This window comes from Sorex fumeus, unplaced genomic scaffold (genome assembly GCF_029834395.1).
Source record: "Sorex fumeus unplaced genomic scaffold, SorFum_2.1 ptg000037l, whole genome shotgun sequence".
NCBI classification, from domain to species: Eukaryota; Metazoa; Chordata; class Mammalia; order Eulipotyphla; family Soricidae; genus Sorex; species Sorex fumeus.
In genome coordinates, this window is record NW_026606094.1 from 17,770,001 (window position 1) to 17,784,687 (window position 14,687).

The window sequence follows — 14,687 nt, forward strand, 5'->3', positions numbered from 1 at the left end:
AATTTAAACATCAGGTAGTATGAGTTTTTCACTCAAGAAAGTCATTGTAGATAATCAAGGAAGCCTCTATGGAGGAGACCCTATAACTGGAATTAATCTAAAACCCAACAGCAGAATAAAGGGATTTTGAGTACAGTGTGCAGGGCTTTTGCCTTACTTGTGGTCACCCTAGGTTCAATTTCCAGCACCTTGTATGGTCCTGAGCTTCACCAGAAGTGACAGAGGGAGGGAGGGAGGGAGTGAGGGAGAAAGGAAGGGAGGGAGAAAGTGAGGGAGGGAGGGAGGGAAAGAAAAATGGGCTTTCCCTTCTGGAAAACAGTATGGACGATTCTCAAAAAATTAGAAATTGAGCTCCCATTTGACCCAGCAATACCACTCCTGGGAATATATCCCAGAGAGGCAAAAATGTATAGTCGAAGTGACATCTGCACTTGTTTGTTCATTGCAGCCCTCTTTACAATAGCCAGAAACTGGAAGAAACCTGAATGCCCAAGAACAGATGACTGGTTAAAGAAACTTTGGTACATCTACACAATGGAGTACTATGTAGCTCTTAGAAAAGATGAAGTCATGAAATTTACATACAAGTGGTACAATATGGAAAGTATCATGCTAAGCGAAATGAGTCAGAAAGAGAGGGATAGACATAGAAAGATTGCATTCATCTGGGGGATATAAAGTAACAAAGTATGAGATTAATACCCAAGAATAGCTGAGATCAGCACCAGGAGGATTACTCCATAACTTAGAGGCCAGCCGGGTATCCTAGAGGAAAGGGCTATTCAGATAGAGAAGGGAGCACCAAATAAAGGATGTTTGGAGGATCCTCCCAGGAGGGGAGATGCATGTCGAAAGTAGACTATGGACTGAACATGTTTGCCACTCAATGCCTCTTTTGCAGACCACAACACCCAAAAGGAGAGAGAGAACACAGGGGATTGCCCTGCCACAGAGACAGGGGGATGGGGGGATGGGGGTGGGAGGGATATTATCCATGGTGGTGGAAAATGGGCACTGGTGGAGGGATGGGTATCTGATCATTGTATAATTGAAACCAAAGCACAAAAAATTGTAAATCTACAACTTTAAAAAAAATAAAATAAAATAAAGGGGAAAAAAAATAAAAAAAAAAAAAAGAAAAATGGGCTTTCTGTAAAAATAAACATACTGGAGAATATTCAAGATAAAGAGATGAAAATAAATCAGCAGTGACAAGATAAATTAGAAATAGAGGGAACATGAGTATTAAAAAAAGTTTGAAATGTGCCAGAAGCAAAATGGCATATAAAAAGTTTTATTTAGATAGCACAATTGCACACAGCTGACTTGGGTTCGATTCCCGGAGTATTCCTTATGGTTCTGAGCATTGCCAGGAGTAATTCTTGAGTGGAAAGCCAGGAGTAAGCCCTGAGTATCACTAGCTGTGACTTGATCACTTGATCACGTGACATCCAGTTATTCATCGATTTGCTCGAGTGGGTGCCAGTAATGTCTCCATTCGTCCCTGTCGCTTGCTAGTGTAGTCCAGTGGCGTCTGCTCGTTCTAGGAACACAAAGAGCCTCAAACCAATTGTTCAGGGTCTTGACGAAGAAGTTTGACCATATCGTAGGTGGGAAGTCACGCGATCTTTTGACGTCCTGTGGAATCCAGTCGGTAATGGCTCTAGTTCAGCGGTTGTCTCCAAATCTCATTATGTGTCCAGCCCATCTCATTTTCAACACCTTGGCAAACGAGACAGTGTCCCTGATTCTTGACCGTCGATGGAGGTCGGAACTCCAGATTCTTTCTCTCATTTGAGTGAAGCGTGATACTCCAAGCATAGCTCTTTAGATTCCTTTTTGGGAGACCTGAATAGCGTTCTCTTCCTGTTTTTGTAGGGCCCAGGTCTCTGAGGTGTATATTAATGCAGGAAGAACAGTGGAGTTGAAGAGATGTGCCCGGAGCCAAAGGTTCTTGGTCCTCTTAGCTATTTCTTTGACACTCTTGAAGGCATTGCAAGCCTCTCTCTTCCTCCTGCGCAACTCAGGTGCCAGACCATTCGTCATGTTGACTTCTCAACCTTGGTACACATTAACTGTTTCATTCAGAGATGTTCGTTCCGTTGAGAGCAAATGGAACGTCAGGAACGAGACTGTTTCTCATAAACATTGTCTTCGTAAGATTCATCTGTAGTCTGACCTTACCATACTCACAGTCAGAATCGACCAGCATTTATGCCAGTTGGCTAATGTTTGGTGTTATTAGAACAATGTCATCAGCGAAGTGGAGGTGGTGTAGTTGTCGACAGTCTATCTTCACTCCCATTCCTTCCCATTCCAGTCATCACATGAGGTTCTCGAGGGTGGCACTTTTTTTTTTAATTTGGTAGTCACACCTTCTTTAAGAAGGATGAGGAAGGTGTGACTACCAAATTAAAAAACAAACAAAAAAACTAAAATAGTTTTATCAAAGCTGAAGTTGTAAAAACTGTTTAGGAGCTGCTTAAATTTGGCCAGTTAACAAAAGAAAGCAGTTTTAAATAGAAGTGGAAAATGCAGAATGGAAATACCAATTTGGCAAACAAATTTAATTCTAACTGTATGATGTTAGTATTATCATCTTTCTCATTGTACAGAAGGGGAAACCAAAGCAAAAAGAGATTAAATAACTTGCTATGGTGACAGAGGAAGATAACGGTATGGGAAAAAGAAAGTTATTTGAATAGTCAGTGAAAATAGTCAGATGAAGTAAAAAGAGAGAATCAATAAAATGTTTATTAAAATGTACTGTTTATTTCTCTGAGTGGGGCTGGAGCGATAGCACAGCGGGTAGGGCGTTTGCCTTACAAGCAGCCAACATGGCCGACCCGAGTTCGATTCCTCCGCCCCTCTCGGAGAGCCCGGCAAGCTACAGAGTATTCGATATGCCAGACACAGTAACAACAAAGTCTCCAATGGAGACGTTACTGGGCCCGCTCGAGCAAATCGACGATCAACGGGAGGGCTTTTACCTTTACCTTTACCTTATTTCTCTGAGTAGTCATTTTTTATTTTGAAAAAACATTAAAATGAGATATGTCTACATTTGTCTACATATAATACCAGATGATTACCACCTAAAAATGCGATTTAAAATACATGTGGTTAACGCCTATATGCTCCCTTAGCATTGCACATACTCCAGCTCTGGATAAGTAAGAAAAAAAAACCGCTAACTGTGTGAAGAAGGATCCAGTGCTAATAAATACATCATGATAAATTAATAAAACAGAATATAAGTCCCTAATGAAAATCTGTAATTTATTAAACAGATTTTAATCACTTAATTGCTCTGGTTACATGCACATTAATAAAACAAGCTGATCTAACCAAAAGTCTAAATTTTCTAGTATAAGATACCCAAAGTACTAAGCCAAGGTAACTAAGAAAATACTGAGCAATTTTCCTTAAACTAAATGATCCAATTTATCTACCAGCCTTGTTCCAGAGACTCATAAATAAACCTCGAAAGAGATCAACTAGCCTCAAAACTTTCTCAGACACCCATTTCTGGCTCAGACGGGATGGGCTAGCTCATCAAAGTACCGGCAAAGTCATCACCGTGCCTCTGGCTGGATTGCCCCATTTATTATTCTGAACTTTCTGGAGCCACATCTCCAAACTTTACAAAAGTGATATCCCAGGAGGAACACAGCAGATTGGATTGGATGGAATATAGAAGTCCACCAAACTTCACTAACAAAAATATCAACTCAGAAGGCTTAGATTTCAACAACAGCTTAGTAAACCCTTAGACAAGGATTTAATGTCCCCACAGTGAAATGCAAAAATTTTCAAAATTTTTCTTTTATAGAAAAGTTTTTTGATGATTCTCTCGGCAATTAACTGGTAAGAAGCAATATAAAATAAATATTGTGGGCCTGCTAGAGAGGCTGACTTGAGGGGTGTCTGGGAAATGGAGACAATGGTGGAGGGAAGGTGATGGTGGTGGTAGGATTGGTGTTGGATTATTGGATGCCTGTAACAAATGATCATGAACAACTTTGTAAACCATGAAATAAAGTGGGAAAAAACAACCCAGTTTTATACTAAAGGTGTTGTTTTAATGCCTTATTTAATTATTTTACTTAGATCAGCAGGTAGGGCGTTTGCCTTGCACGTGGCTGACCTGGGTTCTATTCCCTTGCCCCTCTCAGAGAGTCGGCAAGCTACTGAGAGTATCTCACGTGCACGGCAAAGCCTGGCAAGGTACCCATGGCGTATCTGATATGCCAAAAACAGTAACAACAAGTCTCACAAGGCAGACATTATACTGGTGCCTGCTCCAGCAAAACGATTAACAACTAGAGGACAGTGCTACAGTACTACTTAGATCCCAGCCATGAACAAGTATTATGTGTAATATACAAACTTGAATACTGGAATAATTTATTCTTTAGGATTTAAAAAATGATAGTATCAAAATATGTCTTATATAAACTTGAAATTTAAATAATCAAGAACAGAAAAGTTTATTCTTTTCTTTAAATTATGAAGAATTAACTCGTTGCTAATACTAATACTTTAATGACTTTTTATGACAAAGTGAAAATAGGAAAATTAATTGAGGCTAAATTTGAATGATTGTTATTTAATTTTACAAATAAAACAATTGTGAAAATTCCAGTTTATATTTTCATGATTAAAATGAAGAAAAATTTAAATTTATATATCCCTTTAAGCAATTTTTAAAGGATTGAGAATTTGCTCTTCCTTTTCATCCCCAAAGCAGTGCCAGTCTTCTTCCCCTCCCAGGTCACTTAAGCCATCAGTACTCAAACCCGAAAATTGGCTTTCTTTGTGCAAGCACCCCAGGCATCCTCTAGGACTCTGGGTCGCCCACCAGCCCTGAGCCTCTTCCTGTTTATCCCCAACTCTGTGCCGGTCTTCTTCCTCTCTCAGCTGGTAGCCCCCCCCACACACACCAGGTACCTGTGAGGACTCGGCCTCTTCAAAAATGGGAGTGGCTTCTGTGCAAGTGGGTGTGGCCTAATTTTAGGCAGGCACATGCTCACGTGGCCGCAGGTAGTTTAGTCATACCAAGAAATCTAGTGTGACATCTCAGTCCCACCTACACACCAACATGAAGAAACAACGCAAATCCCCACCACGTGGGGAAGATGATGAAAAGAGTCCAGAAGCCTCAATAGGTGCTACTCACCTAAAAGACCTCTCTGAGAAAGAATTCAGATATAAAGTCAAGAAGATGTTCAATGAACTCAATGAAACAGTCAGACAAATATTCAGCAACATGGCAGAAACAATTGGGAAGAAATGGGAGCAGAAATTGGAAAGCTATGCACAGAAATGTCACGAATAAAAGATTTTGTAGATGAAATAAAAAACTCAGTCTGTGCCCTCAACAGTAGGATGGCCAGAGCTGAAGACAGAATCAGTGAGCTGGAAGACCAGCTGCACCAAGCCAACAGGCAACAACAAAAGATGCCAAGAGACCTCAAAATAGCTCTAGAGCGAATCAGAGTCCTAGGAGATGATTCCAAGAGGAACAACATTAGAATCATTGGAGTACCAGAAGGTCAGGGAAACAATCCCAATGAAACAGCCACAGTCAAACAAATCATTGATGAAAAATTCCTAGAGCTGGACAACGCAGCCATTCAGATTCAAGGAGCCTGAAGGGTACCAGCTAAAAGAGACCCTAAAACAAAAAACACTCCAAGACATATAATAGTTAGAATGATTGATGCCGCCAATAGAGACACAATACTACAAGCAGCAAGGTGAAAGAAGGAAATCACATACAAAGGAGCACCCCATGGATTCACAGCAGACCTATCAGAGGAAACCGTCCAAGCCCAAAGGCAATGGTGGGATAAAGTGAAAAAACTCACTGAGATGAATGCTTCACCAAGAATACTCTATCTGGCTAAACTCTCACTCAAACTCGAAGGAACAGTACACTATTTTTTCCCCCTTGGTTCAAACATTTTTTAAAAATTTTTATCAGTGAAACACCATGAGGTACAGTTGTAGACTAACAAATTTTTGTGCTTAGGTTTCAATTATACAATGATCAAATACCCATCCCTCCACCAGTGCCCATTTGCCACCACCACGGGTCCCAGTATTCCTCCTACCCCCCACCCTCCCCATCCCACCCTGCCTCTGTGGCTGGACATTCCCTTTTGTTCTCTCAGGAACTTCATAGACTCAAAACCAAACCTAAAGGAAGTGTTAAAGGGGCCACTGTAAAGAATAGAAAAACCCTACAAGCACAACAACACTCATACAGAAAGATAACACAAAACCCCATAACAATAATCTCTCTCAACGTCAACAGTCTAAATTCACCAATTAAGAGACACAGAGTCGCAAAATGGATTCAGAAACAGAACTCAACATTCTGCTGCCTACAAGAAACTTATCTGAATGGTCAAAGCAAACACAGACTCAAAGTTAAAGGATGGAAAACAATCCTGCAAGCATACAGCTCCCTCAAAAAAGCTGTGGTGGCCATAATAGTATCTGACAACATAAATTTTAGGTTGAAAAAGATTAGAAGGGACAGTGAAGGCCAATTTCTATCCATCAATGCATACATACAGCAGGAAGAAATTACTCTTAAATGTATACACACCTAATGAGTGAACAGCTAAATATTTAAAACAACTGCTAACAGATTTTAAGGAGGACATTGCTAGCAACACAATAGTAGCCAGAGACTTCAACATCACCTTATCACTTCTGGATAGATCAACAAGAACAAAACTCAGCAAGGAAACATTGGCTTTGAAGGAAGAAGTAGAAGAGAAAGAGCTTCTAGATCCATACAGGGCTTTACAACCCCAAAAGAAAGAATATGCTTTCTTTTCCAGTGCACCTGGAACATTTTCAAAAATAGGCCATGTGTTAGGACACAAAACATATCTCAATAGAATCAGGAAGATAGAAATAGTATTAACAATCTTTTCAGACCACGATGCACTTAGAATAGAAGTGAATCACACACAGACACGGAAAACCAAATTAAAAACCAGGAAATTGAGCAACTCAATGTTGAACAATGGGTGGGTCAGAAAGGAAGCCAAGGACGAAATCAAAAGATATCTGGAAACAAATGAGAATGAAGACAAGAGCTACTAGAACCTATGGGATGCAGCTAAAGCCCTGTTAAGGGGAAAATTTATAGCTCTGCAAGAATTTCTCAGGAAGGAAGAAAGAGCCGACATAAACAACTTGACTTCACAGTTCAAGAGCTAAGAAAAGGATCAACAAAATGAATCAAAATCAGGCAGAAGGAAAGAGATCATAAAATTTAGAGCAGAAATCAACGACATGGAAACCAAAAAAAAAACAATCCAAAAGATCAATGAAAACAAGAACTGGTTCTTTGAGAAAATAAACAAGATAGATAAACCACTAGCAAGACTCACAAAGAGAGAGAAAATCCCAATAAACTGAATCAGAAATGAGAATGGGGATATCACAACAGAAACCAAAGAAATTCAAAAGATCATCAGAGACTACTTTGAAAGTCGGTATGCCACGAAACAAGAGAACCTGGAAGAAATGAATAAATGCATGGATTTCTATAATCTCCCAAAGCTGAAACAAGAAGATCTAGAATACCTGAGTAGACCTATTAACATCAAGAAAATTGAAACTATAATCAAAAGTCTTCCCAAAAACAAAACCCAGGTCCAAATGGATTCACTAGAGAATTTTTCCAAACATTTAAAGAGGACTTATTGCCAGTTCTTTCCAAGCTTTTCCAGGAAATTAAAGAAACAGAAACTCTCCCAAACAGTTTCTATGAAGCCCATATCACTCTAATACCAAAAGGAAACAAAGACACCACAAGAAAAGAAAACTATAGGCCGATAACCCTGATGAACATGGATGCGAAGATTCTCAACAAAATACTAGCAAATATAATTCAACAACTCATCAAAAAGATCATACAAGTGGGATTTGTCCCAGGTATGCAAGAATGGTTTAACATTTGGAAATCAATTAACATAATCCACCATATCAACAAAAGAAAAGATAAACACCATATGGTCATATCAGTATATGCAGAGAAAGCATTTGACAAGATCCAGCACTTGTTTATGATGAAACCCTCGCCAAAATGCACATAGAGGGGATTTTCCTCAATATAGTCAAACCCATCTACCACAAGCCTACAGCAAGCATCATCCTCAATGGGGAAAAACTGAGAGCCTTCCCACTAAGATCAGGGATGAGACAAGTATGCCCACTCTCCACTGCTGTTCAATATAGTACTGGAAGTACTTGCAATAGCTGTCAGGCAAGAAAAAGATATTAACGGCATTCAGGTAGAAAAGGAAGAAATCAAGCTCTCACTATTCACAGATGATATGATACTATACTTAGAGAACCCTAAAACCCCTACCAAGAAACTCCTAGTAACAATATACTTGTATAGTAAAGTTGCAGGCTATAAAATCAATATCCAAAAGTCCATGGCTTTCCTATACGCAAATAGTGAGAGAGGAAAAATTGACATAAAAAACAATCCCATTAACGATTGTGCCCCAGAAAATCAAGTAGCTAGGAATCAGCTTAACTAAGAAAGTAAAGGACCTGTACAAAGACAACTACAAAATGCTGCTTCAGGAAATAAGAGGACACGAGATAATGGAAAGATAACCCCTTCTCACGGATACGGAGAATTAACATTGTCAAAATGGCAATAGTTCCCAAAGCATTGTACAAATTCAATGTGATCCCTATAACGATACCCATGACATTCTTCAAAGAAATGGAGCAAACACTCCTGAAATTCATATGGAACAATATGCCCCCACGAATGGCTAAAACAATTCTTGGGAAAAAGAAAATGGGAGGAATCAACCTCCCTAACTTCAAAATCTACTACAAAGCAGTAATAATTAAAACGGCATGGCACTGGAACAAAGGCAGAGCTGCAGACCAATGGAACAGGGTTGAATATACTGACATCTTCCACCTAACATAAGATCATCTAATCTTTGATAAAGGAGCAAGAAATGTGAAGTGGAGCAAGGAAAGTCTCTTTAACAAATTGTGCTGGCAAAACTGGACAACTACATGCAAAAAAATGGGCTCAGATCTCTGTCTAACACCATGTACAAAAGTAAGATCAAAATGGATTAAAGACCTCAACATCAGACCGGAATCCATAAAGTACATTGAACACAAAGTTGGCAAAACCCTCCATGACATTGAAGCTAATGGTATCTTCAAAGATGTCACGCCACTGGCCAAGCAAGTGAAAACAAGATAGACAAATGGGACTATCTTAAACTAAGAAGCTTCTGCACCTCCAAAGAAACAGTGACCAAAATACGAAGGCAGTCTACAGAATGGGAAAGGATATTCGCCCAATACACATGCGACAAGGGGTTGATATCAAGGATATGCAAAATACTGGTTGAACTCCACAAGAAGAAAACAACCAACCCTATCAAAAAATGGGGCGATGAAACAAACAGAAACTTTCTCAAAGAAGAAATCCAAATGGCAAAAGGCACATGAGAAAATGCTTTACATCATTAATCATTAGGGAGATGCAGACCAAAACAACAATGAGATATCTCACACCACAGAGACTAACCCACATCCAAAAGAATAAAAGCAGCTGGTATTGGTGTGGATGTGGCAAGATAGGGAATCTCCTTCACTGCTGGTGGGAATCGACTGGTTCAGCCCCTTTGGAAAACAGTATGGACGATTCTCAAAAAATTAGAAATTGAGCTCCCATTTGTCCCAGCAATACCACTCCTGAGAATATATCCCAGAGAGGCAAAAAATGTATAGTCGAAGTGACATCTGAACTTGTTTGTTCATTGCAGTACTCTTTACAACAGCCACAATCTGGAAAATACCTGAGTTCCCAAGAATAGATGACTTGTTAAAGAAACTTTGGTACATCTATACAATGGAGTCCTATTTAGCTGTTTCAAAAGATGAAATCATGAAATTTACATACAAATGGTACTACATGGAAAGAATCATACTAAGCAAAATGAGTCAGAAAGAGAGGGATAGACATAGAAAGATTGCTTTCATCTGGGGAATATAAAGTAACAAAATAGGAGACTAACACCCAAGAATAGCCGAGATAAGTACCAGGAGGTTCACACCATGACTTGGAGGCTAGCTGCACATGCTAGGGGAAAAAGCGGCTCAGATAGAGAAGGGAGCACCAAATAAAGGGTGTTGGGAGGATCCTCCCAGGATGGGCGATGCATGCTGAAAGTAGACTATAGACTGAACATGATTGCCACTCAATGCCTCTTTTGCACAGCATAGCACCCAAAAGGAGAGAGAGAACAAAAGGGAATGCCCTACCACAGAGGGAATGTGGGTGAGGGAGGTGGCGGGTGGGAGGGGTACTGGATCAGTGGCGTTGGAAAATGGGCACTGGTGGAGGAATGGGTACTCGATCACTGTATAATTGAAGATCAAGCACAAAAATTTGTAAGTGTGCAATTGTAACTCAAGGTATTTCACTAGTAAAAATTTCAAAAAATAAATTACAGTTGGTTGATACCTCAAAAAAAAAAAGGTTTGAGAATTTAAAAATGTATATCCCTTTAAGCAACTTTCAAAAAGTATAGTTGAATTTTAAAAATTACACACAAAAAACTATGAAATATTATGAAGATGTATGAAATGTAAATGAAATATGACATAAGAGGGAAACGACTTCATAATATGTTGCTTTAAGTATTCTCAATCTCTACCAATATTAATAAGCATTTCCTAAATTAATTTATGAATCTTCAAACATGCTGTAATATATATAAATAGAAATACTGTAAATAGCACATAGATAAAACAATCTGTTTAAACATTTATATAGAAAAACAAATATAAGTAAACCTATACTTTGATAGAATAAGGTGATAATTCTGCTATGTGTGAATAATTAAAAACGTTTTTTTCTTTCTCCCCACATAAAGACTATTATACTATCAGGGCTGGGCTGCCAGTATAGCTTGCAGAGTATTTGGCGTGTACAAAGTCAATCTACGTTTGATCCCCAAACCCCTGTATGGTCTCTCCTCTCAAGCCTTCCAGCAGTGATCCTTGAATTCAGACCAGGAGTTAGTCCTGAGCATCCTGAGAATGACCCCCCCCCACACACAAATGTATATTTATACTTTAGGAGATAAATTTTTATTTATGAACATAATTAATTTTCATGGGGAAAATAATCAATGTACCAGCTTTCGAAGAATAATAAAATATTTCCAAGCTAGTGCTTCTTATGATAAAAAGCACTTTTCTTGTTCCTTTCCTAAAAACTTTCCAAAAGGTTCAGGCAAACAATTTAAGATGATAAAGGCCACAATGTGGAATGCAGTCTGTACCTGGTTTTAGCACTCGATTAAGTTGTGAAGGTAGCCAAGACTTTCACACTAGATGACTTTGGTTACATTTTAATAAAGGGATTGTCTTACAATTTTCTATGCTATTTTAAAATCTTAAATATAACAATCTTATTGTTTTATAGTAAAGCAAATTAAATTACAATCTTGTTCATTTTTAGGCATGAGTAGGCCTTCAGAAATGTTCTTTTTATTATTAATTATACTCTTTTGGAGACTGTGATAGTAATTTTAAGAATGTAAAAATCAATTTTCACAAATTCAGACAGTTCCCACATTTTATTATCATTTGAATAAAATATAGTTTTACATAATCCATACAACAGAAACTCTATATACACCATAACCTTATATCTTTCTGATTTACTTCTTTCAGCTCACCCTTTTATTTCATTCTATTATTCTTCCATTTTCCTTGCCCACCCTTCCTCTCTTCTTCCTTCATTCTGTCTTCAAAGGCTAATAAAGCAGGAATAAATAAAACTCTCAAAAACTGAAATCTAGATGCTCATAGTTTTACAGAAGTATTTATTCCAAAGTTTGTTGACTACTTAAATTAATACTGATAAGAAACCAGTAAGGTAAAGAGAAAGAAAAGTGGAATTCAAGAAAAAAAGAAGACAGAAAATCGTCCTATAAGGAGTGCACTTAGGCACTGAGAGAGAACTTTTCTTCCCTCTAAAAAAACAAAAGCAAGTTTTGGATACTGAGATGCACTTTCTCTCTCTTCCCAATATTGTTTTAATAAAAATCTTTAGAGCAAAGGGAAACTGTACACTGTGCATGAAAGAGTCAGAAATAATTAAAAATAAGCTTCCTCATTTTGTAATAATTATTTTTGTAGAGCATGTATTATTAATAAGGCTTATGTAATATGTATCAGAAAAGTAAGCAAAAACATGTAGAATAAGGATGCAAGTCATAACGATATCAGGAAGTTAGTTAAGCTTATCAGGTCTGACATATACAAACACTATACAACAAATATGAGCTGATAATTATTACAAATTAAAGCTTCACTTTCACAGGAGATAACATTGAACATAACTTCAATTTTTATTCAAAACCATGAAAAATAAGTTTATTGCAAAATTAGCAAAATGCTTACCTATAAGCTTATTTGATTTTTATTTACTGAAACTGTGACAAGAGTATATTAATTTTAATTTTTCTGATTAAATTTTTAAGTGTTACTACATATACATACACATATATATATAGTATATATGCCATGCTTGTTTCTCTGAAAAAAGTATGGCATCACTAGAGTATCTAAATGCTTAGCTCTCTATCACCAAAACCGACAGTTATCATTCAAAAGAAAACTTTTATTATTAAACTAAATATATTTTAGAAATGCTGACTAAAAATTAAAATGTTTAGGTTCTCAAAGAGAGGTCACATAGGAAACAAGTTTTACAGGCATTATAGGATTAGAAAGAAAGAGATTTAGAAATCACATACTCTATTTAAATAGATGGTCAGAAAACACAATGTAAGTCTCCTAACAAAATTTTCAATGAAACTAACGAAATGTCAATTCTAATGAATATCTGGGGTAATGGCTTTCAATAGCAGCAACCCCACGTAATCATGTATATTACTTCTATTTTTCTTAACTTTCCTTCTTTACAGTACTACTTCTTACCAGTAGGCAGCACTATTACATCTTTTACCTGCTAACAATGAGAATGTCACCCAAAGCCATCTGTAACTTATTACATATTATCTGACCTTTGCTTGCATTTTAGCCTCATTATTTTGGCTCCATGCTATTTATCTCACAGATACTCTTTCTTTCCCAGAAGAAAAATTCAAGCTAATAATAAAACATCAAGCAATTGGGGTATAGTATGCATGAACATCTAAGAGGGAGTGTGTAAGTAAAAGATATTTCTTTACAATAGTTATTCTTTATAATAATTGAAAAGAAACTTAAATAAAATATAGTATGAAATCATTTGATTAATTGAATTTAGTATTGGAGGCTTTTCTTTTCTAATGTCATATAGCACTAAACTTGCTTTCATGATATGTATTATTGACCTTGATAATAAAGTATTCGTTATATCTATAGACTTCCTTTTTCATCAAATCAACATGAAACAAATTATTTAAAGATCTATACACACTTATATGGAAAATCTATAATAACATTTTCAAACATTTTATATTCTACAACTTAATTGTAGGCAGCATTCACTTGACAGAACCCATCCTACTCTAACCCAAATTATTATTTTCTTCTTCATCAAAAAGCACTTAAATGTAAAATAGTCCAACATCAAAATATATTAAGATAAATTCTTTGGTTCCTTCACTAACTAATCAGAGATACACAGAAAAGAACCTTTTAAGTTTAATGATACCTGCTCATTAAATGATGCTAAACACTAAAATACCACGAACAGCAGGGAATTTCAGTTTACATTAGAGAAAAAAAATAAAAGGATAAAAATGACTGAAGTTGGTCAGTTCAAGCTGATAGGGCACTTCAAATGAATAACAGAAGAATAAAAGAGACACTCTAGGTTAAATTAGGTTCTCCTATTCCTTTTCCTGAAAGTGCTTAACTTCACAAATTTTATTTGAATTAGCTAACGTGCCAAAATCAAAGTAGATAGAAAGTTAAACAGGCAACTACACGTCACAGTAGTTTACCTATTATACAAGAGATAAAACCTTAATCACCTTAAAAAAAAGGTGATTCTGGTTTTTAAATATGTAGTTTCATTTTTTTCTTTGAAGTCACTGAAGTGCTTTATTTCTAAGAAAACAACACATTGAAGATAAAACATATATAAGCTTCAGATGAATGGGTTTGTTTATACAATATTATTCCTTCATATATATGTGAATGATTTCTCCTTCCAAAAACTTAGAGGTGATATTCTCAATAAACCATTATATGTAATTAATCTGAATATACTGTCCAATATTTATTTCACATACTGTTTAAGAGGCTGGCGCGATAGCACAGCAGGTAGGGCATTTGCTTTGCACATAGCCAGCACAGTTGACCCGAGTTCAATTCCTCTGCCCCTCTCAGAGAGCCCAACAAGCTACCAAAAGTATCTCACCCACAGAACAAAGCCAGGCAAGTTACCCATGATGTATTCGATATGCCAAACACAGTAACAAGTCTCACAATGTTACTGGGCCCACTTGAGCAAAATTGATGAACAACAGGAGGACAGTGACAGTGACTGTTTAAGAGGATTTTTCCATTGGTCTGTAACTTTTGACTTAGAATTCTCGTTTACCTAAATCACAGAATTTTTCTTGCTTGAATCATATTTCCAAATTGTT

General features: G+C 37.1%; 1 protein-coding gene across 7 annotated transcripts in view; it reads right to left on the reverse strand.

Moving 5' to 3' along the window:
• Positions 1 to 14,687, reverse strand: part of FOXP2 (forkhead box P2) — a 568,485-nt gene that overhangs the window by 298,474 nt on the left and 255,324 nt on the right. The gene's annotated exons all lie outside the window — the stretch shown is intronic.